This window comes from Aethalodelphis obliquidens, unplaced genomic scaffold (assembly GCF_003676395.1).
Source record: "Aethalodelphis obliquidens isolate GAN/ISIS:26980383/991018 unplaced genomic scaffold, ASM367639v1 scaffold12, whole genome shotgun sequence".
NCBI lineage: Eukaryota > Metazoa > Chordata > Mammalia > Artiodactyla > Delphinidae > Aethalodelphis > Aethalodelphis obliquidens.
This window is the reverse complement of record NW_020837956.1, coordinates 26,218,429-26,236,766: the sequence shown is the minus strand read 5'-3', so window position 1 is coordinate 26,236,766 and position 18,338 is coordinate 26,218,429. Positions and strand designations below refer to the sequence as shown.

The 18,338-nt window shown below is 40.3% G+C and overlaps 1 long non-coding RNA gene and 1 pseudogene across 2 annotated transcripts in view; both read right to left on the bottom strand.

Moving 5' to 3' along the window:
• LOC113624001 (uncharacterized) overlaps positions 1-18,338 on the bottom strand; it is an 80,818-nt gene that overhangs the window by 38,670 nt on the left and 23,810 nt on the right. The window lies entirely within an intron of this gene.
• On the bottom strand, positions 142-1,733 carry LOC113623999 (5'-nucleotidase domain-containing protein 3 pseudogene; annotated as a pseudogene).

Sequence of the window (18,338 nt, the reverse complement as noted above, 5' to 3'; positions counted from 1 at the left end):
CAGTCCCCGTGGGCTGCTAGCTCCTGTCTTCACGAGCTGGGGGGTATCCTCCGTAATGTACAGAACAGATATCACAAGGCATGTCTGTAAGCGACAGTCACGTCCACACAAAGTCTGCCCAGTGCAGGGCCGCCGCTGGTCCTGGCTTTTCGCGCCCAACATGGCTGGGCCACTGGCTACTTGGCCTGGGCCTCCTGCAGGAGTGGCAGCCTGGTGGCCAGGGGCCTGTAGGACCAGGCAGGACGCTTGTGCTGCAGTGGGGTCCTCCAGGGGTAAAACGTGTAGCTGATGTCATAGCTCAGGAGGCAGCTCAGGGATGCCACGTAGATGTCGGCAAATCGCAACAGGTGCCGCAGGAAGTATGTGGGGTTCTGGTCTATGCGGAACAAGCTTCCAAACTGGGCGCTGAAGGAACCTTTGGTCATTTCTCTCAACTCCTTCCTCTCCTTTTTGCACTCCTGCAAAACCAGCTGTGACTCCGCATCTCTGTGAACCTGCATCTGCTCCAATAACCCAGTCAAGGTGTGTAGCCAGGTAATTGTTTGAATGTACTTTTCCATGTTCATGATTCTGAGCTCAGATCTCAATTCCAGGATAATTGCACCCGTTCACCAGCCATGCTTTAGGGTCAAGTCCACCAGGTCACTGTATATATGGTCACCAAAATACAACACTTTGGATCCCCTCCATCCAGTAAACTTCAAAAGTTCATCTAAATTGCCCTGCTTATAAATCTGGCCTTTCTGCAACGTGTAGATTTTATCCTAGAGTAAGACGCCTTTCACATTCACCTTTTGGAAGGGATTCCACTTATCACTAAAGAAGTTTGGCTTCTCCGCCTGAACGATGACCACATCAAACAGGTCCCTCCAGTCTTTTTCAACAATATACCTCATCCCTTCATCCACAAAGCTACTGGGGCTATTGGTGATGAGAAACATCTTCTTGCCATGATCAGCCAGTTTGGCCAACACTGCATGGGTCTGCTCAGGGTAGCAGATGTACTTTTCAATATTGCTTCAACTGCTCTGTACATGATTCCTTTGGTGTGCACCTCCCGAATTGAATCCTTGACGTCTTTGTACAGGTGCACAGGCTCATAGTCGATGTTGTTCTTCAGAAAGTACTCGTTCACACAGGACAGCAGGGTCATTTTGGGCAGGGAGAAGATGTCCATGAACATGGACGTGATGTCATGGCGTTTCCGTGGGAACTCTCATAAAAGTTGCTCATCTGTTCCAAAGGCACATGGGAGCCCTGGTACATTTCAATGACTTCCTCATCAGGGACCACGCTTAGGCCTCTGTAGACAGTTCCCAGCTGGATGTAATGAAAAGCACTGATCTTCATCAAGACCACCGCTGCACATCATAACGCAGTCCACGGATTGCAAAGTTTGGGTCATACTCATACTTCCTGATTTCCATGGGATACCTGTGTTCGTTGATGAGAAGGTCCCGAGTGGCATTAAATATCAGTGTGTGGAGGTGCTTAGAATAAAACACCAAGGTGTAATCATAATCAAAGCCGTAGATTTCAAGCTGTAGATTTCAATGTCCAACAGGCTCATCTCATTGTTTGAGAAGATGGCATATGGATTCTACAAGTTGCTCATAACTGAAGTAACCAATTCTTCCGTGCTCCTCTTCGCCTCCCGGTAGTGCTCCCAAAGGTAGCACTTCATGTCTGGGGCGATCCCAGGTGCCCTGCGTAAGAGCCCCGTGCGGGGCCCTCGTGCGACCGCCCCCGAGCCGCAGTCTGGCAGCCGCCCCACAGGGCCGCCAGTGCGCCGCTGCCTGCCGCCGCCCCACCGCAAGTGGCGCCTCAGGCTATTTGCCTTTGTTGAGTAAAGATTTTCCAGTTTATATCCTGGAGGCTTGATTATTCAGATTATTTCTGTATTTCTGTATAGCTGAATAAATTAGTAAGTAAAGGCCTTTTTGGTTAATTCATTTAGAAAATTATATTAAATAGCTGTTTAGATCACTCATTGCTCTATTTCATTCTTATGTTATCGTTAATATGTAGTTTTCAAAGTTGTACATGGACTCTAACCAATCAGATGTTAGATTCAGTTTCACTTTCAAAGATAGTAATTGGACATTTCAACTGCTAATTTAAGTTTACTGTCAAATAGGAGACACCTTGGACAATTTATGTTTTTTATTGTCTGGCATATTTGTTCTTTTGACATCAACTAGTTATCATGTCTTTTGATTTCAACTAGATTTTATGTATTTGTATTCCTTTTTAAATGTAGCATAATTTACGTATGACATTGACCATTCTGATGTGCAATTCTATGAGTTTAACACATCAGGTTACAAATAATGTAACAGCTACCAGGGTCAAGATTTAGAACTGTCCCATCTCCTTCAAAAAATGTCCTTATGTGGGGCTTCCCTGTTGGCGCAGTGGTTGAGAGTCTGCCTGCCGATGCAGGGGACACGGGTTCGTGCCCTGGTCTGGGAAGATCCCACATGCCGCGGAGCGGCTAGGCCTGTGAGCCATGGCCGCTGAGCCTGCACGTCCGGAGCCTGTGCTCCACAACGGGAGAGGCCACAACAGTGGAAGGGCCCGGTAAAAACAAAAAAAAAAAAAAAAAAATGTCCTTATGCGCCTTGGCAATCAAGCTCTCCCTCTATTTTCAGCCCCTGGCAACTACTGATCCGTTTTTGCCTTTTCCAGATTATCATGTAAACAGAATCATAAAGTATGCAACCTTTTGAGTCTGGCTTCTTTCATTTGGCAGAATGCATTCAAGATTCATCCAGGGTGTTACACGCTTCAGTACTTTTCACTGCAGAATAGTGTTCCTTTACATGGATGTGCCACAGTTTGTTTATCCACTTACTAAAGTGCATTTTGAGTTGTTTTCAGTTTAGAGAAATGATGAACTAAGCTGCTATAGACATCCAGGCACAGGCCTTTCTGTGATCATGTTTTCATTTCTCTTGGGTAAATATCTAGGAGTGGCATTTCTGGGTTGTTCAGTGACTTATAAAAAATTGCTAAATGGTTGTACATTTTGCATTCCCACCAGCAAGATATGAGAATTCCAGTCACTTAACATGCTTATCACCTCTTGATATTGTCTGATATTTTTATTTTAGCCTTTGTATTAGGTGTGTAGCAGTGTCTCATTGTGATTTTAATTTGCATTTTTCTGATGACTAATGAAGATGAGCAACTTCTCCTGGGCTTATTTGTCATCCCTGTGTTTTGGTGAAGTGTCTTCAAATATTCTTCCATGTTTAATTGGTTGGATGTTTTCCTATTATTGAATTTGCAGAGCAATTTACATATTTTGGATACAAGTCCTTTCCGTTTTGCCAATATCTCCTCTTAGCCCATGGCTTGTCTTTTCATTGTCTTAACAGTATCGTTTGCAAAACAGAAGTTTTTCATTGTGAAGAATTCCAATTTATATTCCTTTTAAACAGTGTGTGTGTGGTTTTTTTCCTATCTCTTTTTGCTCCTTGCACCACCATCAGTGATCATTGTGCAATAGATTTGTTTTGGTCTATTTCACAAAGCACACACAGTTGCCGCTTCATCTGCTTAACATCAAGGGAACAAGTATGAGGACATGGGATGAGCATTGAACTGAGAGTCAAGATGTCTAGGTTCCTGTTTTGTCAGTGGTTTGCTATCAACTGTGAGCTAATTATTTAAATTCTTTAGGCTTCCATTTCTTCATCTCACATTAGAAATAAAACCCAACTTACCCATTTCAGGAATGGTGAGGATATAGTGAGATAAAAGATGCAAAAGTACGTGCAAAGTGCTGGAAGGATGCTACATGCATTATATTTTCCTCTTCCAAGAGCCTCGCATCAACTTTGACAGTCACACTGGACCCACATTAAAAAGGTACCTCTATAACTACAAATATAAGGCTCTAATATACTTTGTGTACACAGTACTTCCCTCTTTCACTCTAGAATATCCTTTGGTAGCTTCAAATTTTCTTTTCATGCTCTTATATCCATTTAAAAAATTCTATAATACTGGATAATCTTCAGATTTCATTTCAGAAACTTGTAATTTTTATTTTTTTCAAAAAGAAATGCTCTAACCAGCAATAGAATTGAGTAAGATTCCTTCCCTGGGACATTTGGCAGAAACATCTTCTTTCATGAAATAGTGGTGTTATTCAACAATGGAGCATGATTTTTTTTCTTCTCTCTCTCAAGGGAGGAAACTGAAGTATAGCAGAAGATTAAACATTCTCTAGGATATGTACAGTCCCTTTTCCAGTAAAAATAGGTAAAGAAAAGGATATTTCTGTGGACAGGAATATTTGTGTTTAGGAAGTTTAGCTGTAAGGTTCTAAAAATTCAAACTGTCTAGGAAAGGAATAAATTTTTTTAAAAGGTTTAGTCTATATAACCATAGGGAGTTGATAATTTGTTACTTTCATGAAGTATTTAAAATCTTTATTTAACATTTTGAATTTAAAAAATTAAAAAGGCTTCTTTATCAGTTATGTAGCTAATTTTGGTAAAATTGCTGTTAGTCTATTTTGGGAAACAGGTAAATCTTACAGTGAATGCGTAATAACCAAATAAGTCAAGTCCAGAATAATTGCTTTAAAATGAAGGTCAAATTATGTCACCACTCTGGTCAATGGCTTTGCCATCTTACTCAGAATGACAGCCAATTCCAAAGGCCCACTCTCCCCCACCTCCCTGATGTCAGCTCCTGTCACTCTCCCCTCTTGCCTTCCCCACTCCAGTTTACTGGCCTTCTGTTCCTTGTTCATTTCAGCTCTTGTGTTCTCACGGGTGCCCTCTGCCCGGAGTGCTCTTCTCCCAACTATCGCATGGCTCATTCCTGGTCCAGGACCAGCTACATAATTTGTTGGGCCCAGTATAAAATGAAATGTATTTTTTAAAAAAATTATTACGAATCTTAAGATGGCAACAGCAGGGTATTAAATCAAGTGTGGCTACACAGGTAAGTACACCCACAAAGCCTGCCCTGCCTGGCTCCTTGATTCCTTCATATCTCTGTTTCAAAGTCACCTTGTCTTAGAGAAGTTGTCCTTCTGTTCATTCTATATGAAAGAGCTACCCCTGGCATCCTTGGCCCTTTTATTTTATTTTTATTTTATGTATTGATTACTCGACTGTCTACCTTTCCCCAGTGGGATATAAAGTCCTTACATGCTGTATCACCCAGAGCATAAGACATACCCAGCACATAACCCAGTAGCCACTCAAATATTTGTCAACTGAATGAATAAAGGAGTAAATGAGAAGTAATAAAAATCCAAAGCCATATGAATAAAAAAAATCAAGAGACAGACCAGCTTTTAAACCAGTAAATATAAAAACTGTATTTGCATGTATGGGGAGAGGCTCAGATTTGGAAATTCAAATTTAGGAAAAAGGAGAATGGACTCAGCCTCAGTTCTTACATTAGCTGGTTCTGTGACTTTGGAAAGGTCTCTCAATCCCTCTGAATCCCATGCTGTCACCAGTGCAGTAAGGGGCCTTCCAACACTTCATTCTGTGACTTTATGGAACAGTCTCAAATGTGACAGTATAATATAACAATCTGATTAGTTGAAGATATTTTCTATACATTTGGGTCAAAAAACAAAAACAGGATGCTCTTTGGATGACTGGTCTAGCATTTCTCCAGTCTTCTCCTTCAATGTGACGGGCCACTTACGAATATGTATGGTATACAGTATACATATATACTGTATGATATATTGTGGCCTCACAAAATCATTTTTCCCAAGGGAAAAAGAGCTCTGCTTTGAGGATTAGCTAGAATTCTTATAAATAGCTTATTACGTATCAGAGTTTGGGTGCCTTGGCCATTTAAACTCTTAAATTGATGACATTCATGTGTTTATTCGAATCCACAGGCTGTCATAGGTTAGTTCTTTAAGAAGAGATGCAAATCTAACTGTGGAGGTCCCCAGGCCCGCACACTTCTCCTCACTCCTTTTTGGGACATTCTGGGGTATCTACTGCTGAATCCATTGTGGAAAACAGAGTCTTCATTTAATATGCCAAGCTCCCTTTTGATATTATTAATTTGAAAAATCATGAAGAAATGTTGTGATCATAAATTCTCCCAGCATAGACGATGTTGAAAAAAAACCCCACAAAACACTATAATGCCTTCTGGCTCTGTATGTGTCTGTGTTGAAAAACATTTGTTTTCCAAATCTCAGCCTCTATCCTTTCTGGTCAATAGCTGTGCATAGTACTTGCTCTGTAGTTTGTTTTTCATGTCCATTTTGCTTGGGATAATGTCCTATGTCTTTGTTATTCTTCTGATTCTTTTTCCTCTACTCATTGTGTTTTTTTAGCAAAGAAGCAAACTGATTTCTTCCCCTAGAATCCACATTAATCCTTCCCACTGAAAGATTTCTGATGTGCTTTTATCACTATTTTTAAATAATCCCCATATTCTATCTGATAGGAGAGCAAGATGGACCCCCATCACATAGAATAGACAGAGGCAAAATGAACTAAAAGTGAAACCCAATACAGACGTTAAGAGCACAGCTATAGCCTTGGTCAACTGAATAAGGAAGGGCTTAGGAGTCCTATAAATCTCAGTACAAGGTTAGAATAGGACTTACTACCAGGCTCCACTGATGTTGAAGTCTTGATATCCTCTTGATTATGAATCCTACTTCTAGGGACAAGGATTATAGTTCCTTATTGGGCAGCCCCAGTTCTAACAGTTAGGGAAATCTAAATATAGGAAATTTGCTTCATCATCAGAAAGGCAGGTTAGACAGAGCAGAGCTGAGTGAATTAAAGATAAGTTATAATTGAATGCCTTCTTGCTCAGACAGTAAGGACAAAATAAGAATAAAAAGCTCTGTATGTACATATTATTCCCAATTGTGCTACCAGCATGCAAAGAGCATCTGAGAAGCATGAAAATCCAGAACATCCCATGGACATCCCATAAATGAATCTGCAAATATAGATTCAGGGACATCAAGGATGATTTCCTGTCTATGAAAAACACCTCCTTCTCTCCTTCCTAAAGGTTTGGATAAAAGCATAAGAAATCTTCCTACAACAAAAAATTAAAAGATAGATTTGGCCACCTGGGATAGAAGAAAAGACCTCTGTGGTAGGAACCGGAAGATCTGTTTCCAATCCCAACCATTTCACTAACCAGCTTGAGTAAGTTTCTCGTAGACCCTTTGTACCAACCCTTCTGTCAGCTAAACACCATGAGTGGGACTCACCCAGCTGACATCAGGTGGGACAGAAGAATCACCCAGCTGAGCCCTTTTCAAATGTTTGAAGCACAACACCACCTCAAAATTATACAATTATATATAATTATTATAATTATATATAAAAATAGTTGCTGTTTGAAGCTACTAAATTTTGGAGTAACTTGTTACACAGTAATAGGTAACTGAAACTGAATTTTGTACTGGAAGCAGGTGCTGTTTGAACACAATCCTAAAGCATGTGACATTGGCTTTGGAGTGGAGACGTGGGTGAAAGGTAGAAGAGCTTGGATGAGACTGTTGGCAAATTGTCAAATGACAAAAGGAAAAATGTTTTTGGAGCCTGGAGAAAAGATGTAGTGGTAGAAAGTTCAGCGAAACTGTTGCCTATAGTAATGTAGAAAATAGAAAAACTAATGAACCGTTAGATCAGGCTAAAGAGATTTCCAGACAACATCAAAAGTAGCAACTGGTTTATTTTTACTTTATGTGACAAACTGCCATAGAGAGTATTTAGATTAAATAAGAAAATGTACAATTTTCAAGCAGATTTTAGAGGAAATACAAGGAAGCCAAGACTTCCTGTTTCCAAAACAAAAATGTTTTCCATTCCCAGCATCTCTGGATGGTAAAATAATCTCAAAGTAAGAAACGGTCTCAGGGTAAAGATCTTAAGGTTGCTGCTATAAGACCTTTGTTGAGACTCAGAAAGATTTAAGGGTGTGCATAGTAGGACTGATAAAAATCTTAAGGAAATGCCTAGGGGATTCTCTTTGGTAGGAAAGGAGCCTTTAAGAATCTAAGGGTTGAATGTTGTAAAATTTTTTATCTAGATAAAAAGGTGTCAAGAATCTTGAAGGCTTTGTCCCATAGCACCCTGTGTCACAACAAGCCAGAGCAGAGCTTACCTGGAAGATAATTGTGAGTATGATTTTGATCTAATGGAAATTAACCCTGAAAAGAGTCCTGCAAACACACAAAGAGAGTTTTAAGAGAATTGTACTATAGAAGCAGTTAGCTGAATGGACACAGTCCAGAATGAAAAGAGACCTTTGTACCCACAAAGGAAGCAGACTGAGAAAACTACCTAGCCAAGCACAGGTCATTTGTTATATAAAAGAAAAGATGACTCGGAGGGTAAAACCAAGAGCCCAAAGAAGAGAGAAAGGAACCAGGGAGAATCATACCCAGGGAGGAAGACTGGGTCTAATCAAGGAAGTGGCCACAAGTACACAGTTCTATTTTCTACGTAGTTGGATTTCTGAATTGGTCTAGACCAGTGACTGCTATGTGCCTCCTATTCCCACCTGTTTGGATGAGAATGTCTGTTATATTTATCCTCTTCCTGTATCACCACTGTCTGTTGGCTGTGAAGGGGCAGATAACTCGTCTCTTTATTCAACATATTCAACTTCTAGACTTACTTACATAACAATATTCTGAAACTCAGCTTGAGCCTGAAGCTAGAATTGGGTGAGAATTTTGAAGGTCTTGGGAGATGTAAATGTATTTGCATGTGGAAGAAATATTAATGGTCTGTGGCCAAAAGGTGGACTGTGATAGGTGAAAGGTGGTCACAATTTCTTTGAAACTCCTACCCTGGAAGGCTGGAGTCTCATATTCTTCCCTTCTAATCTGAGCTGGCCTCCTTGACTTGTTTGATAGAATGCAGCAGAATTGACATTCTGGGAATTTTGAGACTAAATCATATAAAGTCTTGAAGTTTTCATCTATGTGGCCTCTTGGGACACTTTCTGGGAACCAGGAACCACCATGCTGGAGAGGACACATGTAGGCATCAAGATGATGTCTCCACTTAGCACAGTCCTCCAGCTCAGACATAGCATGGAGCTCTCGTGGACCCGTGGACCAGCCCAACCGCCAGCTGTATATTACGGAGTGACCTTAGTCAATGCTGTGTGGAGTAAAAGAGTTGCCCAGCTAAGCCCTGCCTGAATGTCTGAATCACAAAATTGTGAGAAAAAATAAAATATATTTTTATTTAAAGCTGTTGTGTTTCAGGGGGATGAATTGTTTTGCAGCAGTAGATAACCAGAACAAAATCTCTTTCTCTTTCTGGGTCTCAGTTTCCTCACCAACAAAATGTGAGATTTGAATCAGACCTCTAAGTTTCTTCAAATTTTAACAAAAATAGCAAAATAACACATAACTATTTTTATTAAACTGCCATAATTTTACTTATAAAACATCTATAAATAGTAAGCATTACAAATTATGCCATCTCTGACTAAAATGTCAGAAGTAGAGTTAAAACACTGGGGAATTATTGTCAATACACACTAACCACCATTCTGGCTGAAGATAGGTTAGCAAGGTTAACGTTTTTATAGAGACAAACTGATTTCTCCTCAATGATTCTCCATAGGGCCTGGCTAAATGCACTCAAATTACTTAATATCTAAAACAGCGAAGTCTTTCAAACAAAATTTACCTTGAACAAGGCATATGAAAATTGATCCAGAAAATTAATTCCTATCTGCAAACACATCACTGACTATGTATATATGTATGGGTAAACGCATATACTTCTGCCTACCCATTTAGCACGGGAGGTCTTAACTCAGAGTCTATGTACCCTCAAGGAGTCCAAGGATAGAGTTCAGGTGGTTCACATATTTTCAATGGAAAAAATTACGTATTTATTTTCCCTAACCTTTAACTGAATTTAGCATTAACTTCAATTATGCATGCAGGTAGCAAACCAGAAAAGTATTAGCAGTATCTGTGATTTTTGTTACCAGTAGCAGTCACCAATATTTTCATATCACATAACAGTTGTTGCAGATATCTCTAATTATCATTTGCGCTCATCACAACTTTGTAGGGTTATTAATCCCACTGATAGTCACTACTGAATGCATTAATAAAGATATATATAATTAATGTATGAATCCTACTATATCATAAATTCACTTTTGATATTTTAATATTTTATCATAATTGGTTTCCTTTTTAATGCTATGTTTTAAAATTTATGTATTTTTTAAAAATTATTCTGAAAAAGGATCCATGGGCTTCTCTAAGTCTAGAGAAGGGGCCGATGGCACCAAAAGGTTAAAAACCTCTCACTGGCCTCTCCAGCCAGCCAGCACACACCAAGCCCCTGCCATGAGCCCAGAGTGGTCCTGGAGATCGACACACCAATACATTAGTTTTCTCTCATGCTTTGCTTCCGCTCCCTGTTTCCTACGTTAGTTGCTCTTAATATCAACCCCTGACTTAGGCCCCGATCTCGCTTCTGGCCTCCTCATTCTTCACAGATTATTCGGCCTCATACTTCATTACAGAGAAATTGGAACTTCCTCATTTTATCCATGTCCATTGATTCTATTGCTACCTATATGCTGTTCTCTCTCAAATATATAAATTTCCAAATCTCATGTCTCTTTTGAATTTGAATTCTAACCGCCTACTCATCCTGAATATCCTCCACACACTTCAGATGAAACAGGACCATTCATTACCCATTCCTGCCACCACAAGCTCTGACTCACTCACCCCGAGGCACAGATGGTGACAACAGTTCTGTGCATTAGAATCTTTGGTGCCATATCTGGATTTAACTCCCTCTCCCTCATCCCCAAATTGTAATATTTAATTTGTCCCTTTAAATATTTCTGAAATCCATTCTCTTACTCGGCCCAGACCCTGCTCAATTCTAGCCATGACCATTTTAATAATCCTTTAAAGAATCTCCTGGTTTCTAGTATCTCACTGTCTTCAGTCCAACCAGAGTTATCCTTCTAGAACTCAAATTAAGCCATCTCACTTTCCACCTTAAAAGGTGTATTGCCTAGATCAGTGAGCCTCACCTGGGTGAGCTGTTAAAGCACAGGTTGCTGGGCCCCACCCCCAAGGTATCTGATCCAGTAAGTCTGTAGTGGGGCCTGGAAATTCGCATTTCTAACCCATTCCCAGGTGAGGCTGCTGCTGCTGCTCAGGAAACTACCCTTGAGAATTACTGGCCCAAACCAGGAAAACTGTTTGCTTCACAGTTCTTCCAAGAAAAAATGTTTCAGTACCACCCTCCTAAATATGTAGGCCTATTTATTTATACATTATATATTCAACGCATGTTCTAATGCACTAACATAGTGGGTACATCATGAAACACACTAAAAATCATCATAAAAAGATGAGATCAAAACAAATAGAAAGTTCAAGACTATTCTTCCTGCATCCAAATGGACCGTGTTGTTCACTCTGCATCAGAGGATTCTGGGAGGAATAAAGATTAAGAATAAGGCCACGACCTGAGATACAAAGTCTTATCCTCAGTTTTTCTGGTCAATCATAGCCAGCCTGCGTTCTCTCTAATCCTGGCTCCAGACCATACGTTACAACCTTAGGAAATTTCCTTAACCTCTCTAAGCCTCTGTGTCTTCCTCTGGAAAATGAAGATAATGTTAGTAACTACTTGGGATCGTTCTTAGGATTAAATAAATTCATATGCATAAAAAAGTCCCTAGTGTATAATAAATGTTTGATTAACGTTGACTATCATGACTACTCCCGGTTAGACACCTTATGCTATAATCATGCTGATCAGTTCACTGTTCCCTGAATAAACAACTACAACTCAATGTCTTTGCTCATGTTGTATCCTCTACCTGGAATATATTTCCTTTGTCTCCAGTTGATAATATCCTCCTCATCTTTCACAGCCCAGCTGAAAATATTATGTCCCCCATGACAACTTAACCTGAACTTCCTGGCATAATTAATTGGTGTCTCCTCTGCGTTCCTCTGCACTTGTACAAGCCTCTGAATATGGCTTTCCACAATGTATTATGTACAGTTGCTTACATGCCATTTCCTCCAATATTGTGAGCATGATGTGAACAATGTCTAGTTGACCTACGTATCCATCACATCACCCCTAGGAAGTGCTTGGCACATGGCAGATGTGAAAGAGGGGGAGGACATGAGGGTGACAGTCCTATTCTAGTACCACAGCCCAGCCTGTGACCTTGTGTTCGGCTGCAGATGGTGTTTTCCCCAAGTGACTCCCCACTTCAGCCCCACTTTCCCTGATTCCTTGGCCAATGAGGCTGTGATATAATAAAAATGAAGATTTGGTCTTTTTCCCAGATTCCTGGCACACAGCTCCTAAAAACCTTGAAAACTTCAGAGTGATGAGTGTCTTATGCATGCTACTGAGACGACTGGTTCTAGGGGACCCTGGACAGCTTCAGGATGGCGGTGGTTCATTAGAAAGATCAAGCTTTAATTAGAAACTTGGGACTTTCAGTCCTTTCCCCTAACTTCCTGGGAGAGGAGAAGGGCTGAGATTGAGTCTAATCACCAATGATCAATGATCTAACCAATCATGCCTGCATAAAGCAACCCCCATGAAAACCCCTGAACAACAGGGTTTTTTAAAGGGCTTCTGGGTTGATGAACGCATCCATGCGCTGGGAAAGTGCTGCACCCCAATTCCACAGGGTCCACTTGGGACCTTTCTGGATGTCACCCTATGTACCTCTTCATTCAGCCGTTCATTTGTATCTTTTACAATGTCCTTTCAAATCAACCTGGAAACATAATAAAGTATTTTCCTAAGGTTTGTGAACTCTTCTGGCAAATTATCAAACCTGAAGAGGGAGTTGTGGGAACCCCAGATTTACAGCCAGTTGGTCAGAAGTACAGGTGTCAACCTGAGCTTACAACTGGCATGGAGGCAGTCTTCTAGGACTGAGCTCTTAATCTGGGTAGTTAGTGTCAGATTAAATTGAATTGTAGGCTACCCAGTTGATGTCCACAGAGCTGAAGAATTGGTTGGTGTGGGGAAAAAAAACAAAAAACACCCATCTGGTGGAATGTGAGTAAAAGCAGTTCAGAGAGGACAATTAGGTTTCATATGGAAGTCTGCATCCATCTAATAGAAATATGCTAGAGGTACCATTCCTCAAACTAGGCCTTCATCAGCCCTGCATCCCATCCAGCTGAATAGTATGTCCACAAAATGGTGACAGACAAAACCTATTCAAATTGATACCTCAGTTCTTCTCCCTGGTTTCTGTAATGTCATGGCCTTGGATATAAAAAATTGAATGCTTGTCCTCAGTTGAAAACTCCCCCCAACCACATTAATAAGAAAGCCCAAGCTTCCAAGGCCCTGAAGGCTTTAAATTATGTTTCCCTTGAGTCAACACTGGACCCCTCTGTTACAGTATGACCCAGTGCACATCCACATCCATTTGAACCACAGGTAAAATGTATTAGAGGTTGTGCTTCTCAACATTGCCCTGGTTGACTGCAGGGCTCATCTTCAGTTCTTTCAGAGCTGCTACCAGGTTCTCTGAGTAGACTTGCTCTTTGTAAATCCTTGTTGCCCACTCTATGAAAAATACTGGAATCAAAGTACACTAACATTTTAATAAACCAGTCAAAGCCCATCAACCACCTGCTAATCAGGGTAAGACTGTCACCCTCCCCCTGCCCAGATTCAACGGAGCTCTGTTTACATGTACTCATGATACTGGGCTATTTTATTGTGAAAGAAAAGCTAGCTTCATGTCACATAAGGTATATTTTTAAACCATGGCACACAGCATAAGGGAGCCAGATACGCCCCTGTCAACCCTAATGAAAGAAGAATATCAGACCCATTAAAAGGCTAAAGTCCAATCACCCTTCAGTGACTTTTCTTCTCATCAGCAAAAATGCTCATTAATTCTAATATCTCTGCTTTCAGGCATGAACTATGAGATCTGAACAGAAATTTCATTTGTAATGAATACATTTTGACAGAAGTAGAATTATGATGATTCTACTGGTAATAATAATAATAATAAAACATATCACAGGAACCAGAGGATTCTCTGAGCGGCAGGGGATCTGTGAGACCCCTCTGTCTGTGACATAGTCTTATGATGCCCATGCCCAGAAGCATCTGTATAAATAGTGTGACTATAAAATCATGAGGCTGATTCTTCTAACCAATAGACCAGAGTGCATAGGTCCAGATAGCAAACATCCATTACCGACTTAATCAAGTGTTGAGGATATGGCCTGGTCTTTTGAATAACCCCACGAGCCTATTTTTGAGCCTGTATTTGCTGAATCTACAGGAATGCTTTTTCTGGGATGGGAGATTATTGTAAGGATACTGGGGACAAGTATGTAGGAGGCCACAGCGTCACCTTGGAACCCAGAGATTCCAGGTCTGGATTTTCCTAAAGAAAGAGATAATCATTCTCCATGATTTAGACATCAGTGAAATAACAAAGATCCTCTTACCTGACTTAGCATGTATATTTTCCACCAGAAGAAAAATCTTTGAGCTCTGCATACAGCAGGTACTTAACAAATATTTGTTCAATGAGTAAGTGAATAGGTTCAGATTTGCCACTATCCAACACTATCCAATTGCTTCCCTAGTCTTTAAGGAATAAGGCTGTCCAATCCCACAACCTAATCCCACAACCTAACCCCATGACTACACTAAAGGCAGGGGAAAGGCTCATGGAATAGGCTTTCCTATTTCAATAGGAATATATCAGCCCTGGGCTCCTCACCTCCAAGATAATTTAACATAAAAGAATAGACTACTACTTTTTCAAGCCCCTGCATTTATGTCTCTGCTACCAATAGCCAAATATATCATAGTTTCTAATCCATCCCAACATATACTACCGCTCCCATTTCACAGGTAAGCAAACCAGTTCCAGTTCTTGCACCAAACTACACAGCTAGAAAGCATGAAGCCAGGCTTACACACCCTGGTCTCTCACAGCAAAATCTTGTTCTTCCTAATGTGCCTACCACTGTAGTGGCCATGAATCAATAGAGCAATTAGAATTGTTATGTCTATTGTAATATGTAGTTAGAAAAAGGATTTGGTTTCAATAGATCAAAGAGAAAAGAAATTAGAAAGAGAGCCTGTGGGGAAATGTGTATGTGGAGAGTTGCCAGAAGAGAGGCCAGCCAAGAAAGGATTTAACACAATTGCTTATCAAATGGGCAAAGGACAGGACCTGTAATTCACAAGCGAGGACACATAATTAGAAGACAAATGGGGAAAACATTTAATTTCTGTAGATATCAAGGAAAAGCAAATTGAAACAACAGCTTTATGCCTTCTAAAACAACAAAGAACGGCAGCACTCAGTGTTATCAATGTGCTGTGAAGGCCATACGCAAATGGACCCTGGTGAAAATATAATTTAGAACACCTATTTGAAACAAATTTACCTATAATTGTCCAGAGTCATGAAGATGTTTATGTCCTTTATCTTAAAGAACATATGAGAGAAAGAAATGTATTTATATAGATAAAGATGCGAACCACAGCAATATTCAGAACAGCAACAGTTTAAAATTAAGTGCCCATAAACAAGAGGATGTTTGTGTTATATGGTGGAATATTACAGCGTTAGCTCAGTCTGTCCCCTCTGGTCTGGACCAATGCAATAGACTTGTTTCTTGCCGCCAGCGTTGTCCTCCAATCCAGGCTCCACTCTGCCACCAGATGGGTCTAATGAGTATGGCACTCCCATTGCCAGCCTGGTGGAGTTCCAAGTTCTGAGACAGGCCCCCAGGGCTTCTGCGAGCTTTTTTCCACCTGCCTGTCCAACTTCATTCCTTGCACCTGCCCCACCTGCAGGCCTGTGTTCCCAGTGTATTAAATACAATATAAACACATTCGTTTCCTGAATAAACATCTATAACCCAATGTCCTTGCTTATGTTGTAGCCTCTGCCTGGAATATCCTTCCTTCATTTCCACTTGGTAAAATCCTTCACATCCTTCACAACCCAGCTGAGAAGGTTAGCTGGGCTTTATTCATGCATCTTTAGAATTAGCGGGGCTGTATCTGTGCAACAGATGCCAGTTTGCCTTCAAAACTGAGCTTACTTACTGCCTCTTTGTAAATAATTTCTTAATTTTCTACACCTTCATTCCCAGGTGAAATCAACCATGCTTTCCTTGGGACCTCCAATGAATGGTCTATCATGGTTATACGGATGTTTATCATGGTATCTGTTATTCCTCATTGCATGTATTTTTGTATATGTCTCTCTCTATTAAACTCCTTGAGGTCATGGGCACATCACCATAGCCAATCATATCAGCATCTTATTCACTATCATTTACTTAATGCTTACTCTATGCTAAGAACTGTGCCATGCATTTTGCATTTTATCCCCATATCTCATTAAAATTTTACAACTCTGATAAAGTATGCTGTTAATTAGTCTCAGTTTAAAAGATGTGGAAACTGAGGCTCAAAGAAGTTGAGTAACTTGCCCAAGGCACAAAGTGAGCAAATGACATAGCCAAGACTTGAACCCTGGTTTAATTGATTCTGGCCATCTACCCACCATACAGTCTCATTCTCTTTTTTAATATAGTAGCTGAGCATCTTGTCATCATGGAGGAGCCTGAAGGTTCCCGAAGGCAGACATTGGGGCTTCTTAATGAAGACAGGCCGAACGAAGGTAAGGCCTTGACATGGAAGAAAGAACAAGCTGAGTTCTGATGACATCACTAGAGCCCAGGATCCAATGGTGCCTGAAGCTGGCCCTGTGCTGTGGAGACCTCAGCTTGCAGGATCTTGGTTCCAAGGCTGGAGGTCGGGCCCGAGCTCCTGTGGTAGGAGCGCAGAGTCCAAACTTCAGGACTAACAGAGAACCTCAGACCCCAGGGAATATTAATTGGAGTGAGGCTTACCAGAGGTCATCACCTTGGAACCAAGACCTGGCTCTACCCAACTGCCTGCAAACTCCAGTGCTGGACACCTCAGGCCAAACAACCAGTAAGACAGGAATACAGCCCCACCCATCAAAAAAAAAAAAGAAAAGAAAAGAAAAGACAAAAAACTATGTTACAGATGAAGGAACAAGGTAAAAACTTATAAGACCAAATAAATGAAGACAAAATAGGCAACCTACCTGAAAAAGAATTCAGAGTAATGATAGTAAAGATGATCCAAAATCTCAGAAACAGAACGGAGAAAATATAAGAAACATTTAACAAGGACCTAGAAGGACTAAAGAGCAAACAAACAGTGATGAACAACACAATAACTGAAATTAAAAATACGCTAGAAGGAATCAATAGCAGCATAACTGAGGCAGAAAAACGGATAAGTGAGCTGGAAGATAAAATGGTGGAAATAACTGTCAGGGAGCAGAATAAAGAAAAAAGAGTTGAGGACAGTCTCAGAGACCCCTGAGACAACACTAAACACACCAATATTCGAAATATAATGGTCCAGAAGAAGAGGAAAAGAAAGGGGCTGAGAAAATATTTGAAGAGATTATAGTTGAAAACTTCCCTAATATGGGAAAGGAAATAGTTAATCAAGTCCAGGAAGTGCAGAGAGTCCCATACAGGATAAACCCAAAGAGAAAGACACCAAGACACATATTACTCAAGATATCAAAAATTAAATACAAAGAAAAAATATTAAAAGCAGCAAGGGAAAAGCAACAAATAACATACAAGGGAATCCCCATAAGGTTAATGGTGGATCTTTCAGCAGAAACTCTGCAAGCCAGAAGGGAGTGGCAGGACAATTTAAAGTGATGAAAGGGAAAAACCTACAACCAAGATTACTCTACCCAGCGAAGATCTCATCTGGATTTGGCAGAGAAATCAAAAGCTTTTACAGACAAGCCAAAGCTACAAGAACTCAGCACCACCAAATGGGCTTTAAAACAAATGCTAAAGGAACTTCTCGAAGCAGGAAACAAGAGAAGAAAAAGACCTACAAAAACAAACCCAAATCAATTAAGAAAATGGTAATAGGAACATACATATCAATAATCACCTTGAGTGTAAATGGATTAAATGCTCCAAACAAAAGATACAGACTGGCTGAATGGATACAAAAACAAGACCCATATATATGCTGTCTACAAGAAACCCACTTCAGACCAGGGGACACATACAGACTGAAAGTGAGGGGATGGAAAAAGATATTCCATGCAAATGGAAATCAAAAGAAAGCTGGAGTAGCAATACTCATATCAGATAAAATAGACTTTAAAATAAAGACTGTTACAAGAGATAAAGAAGGACACTACATAATGATCAAGGGATCAATCCAAGAAGAAAACATAACAATTATAAATATTTATGCACCCAA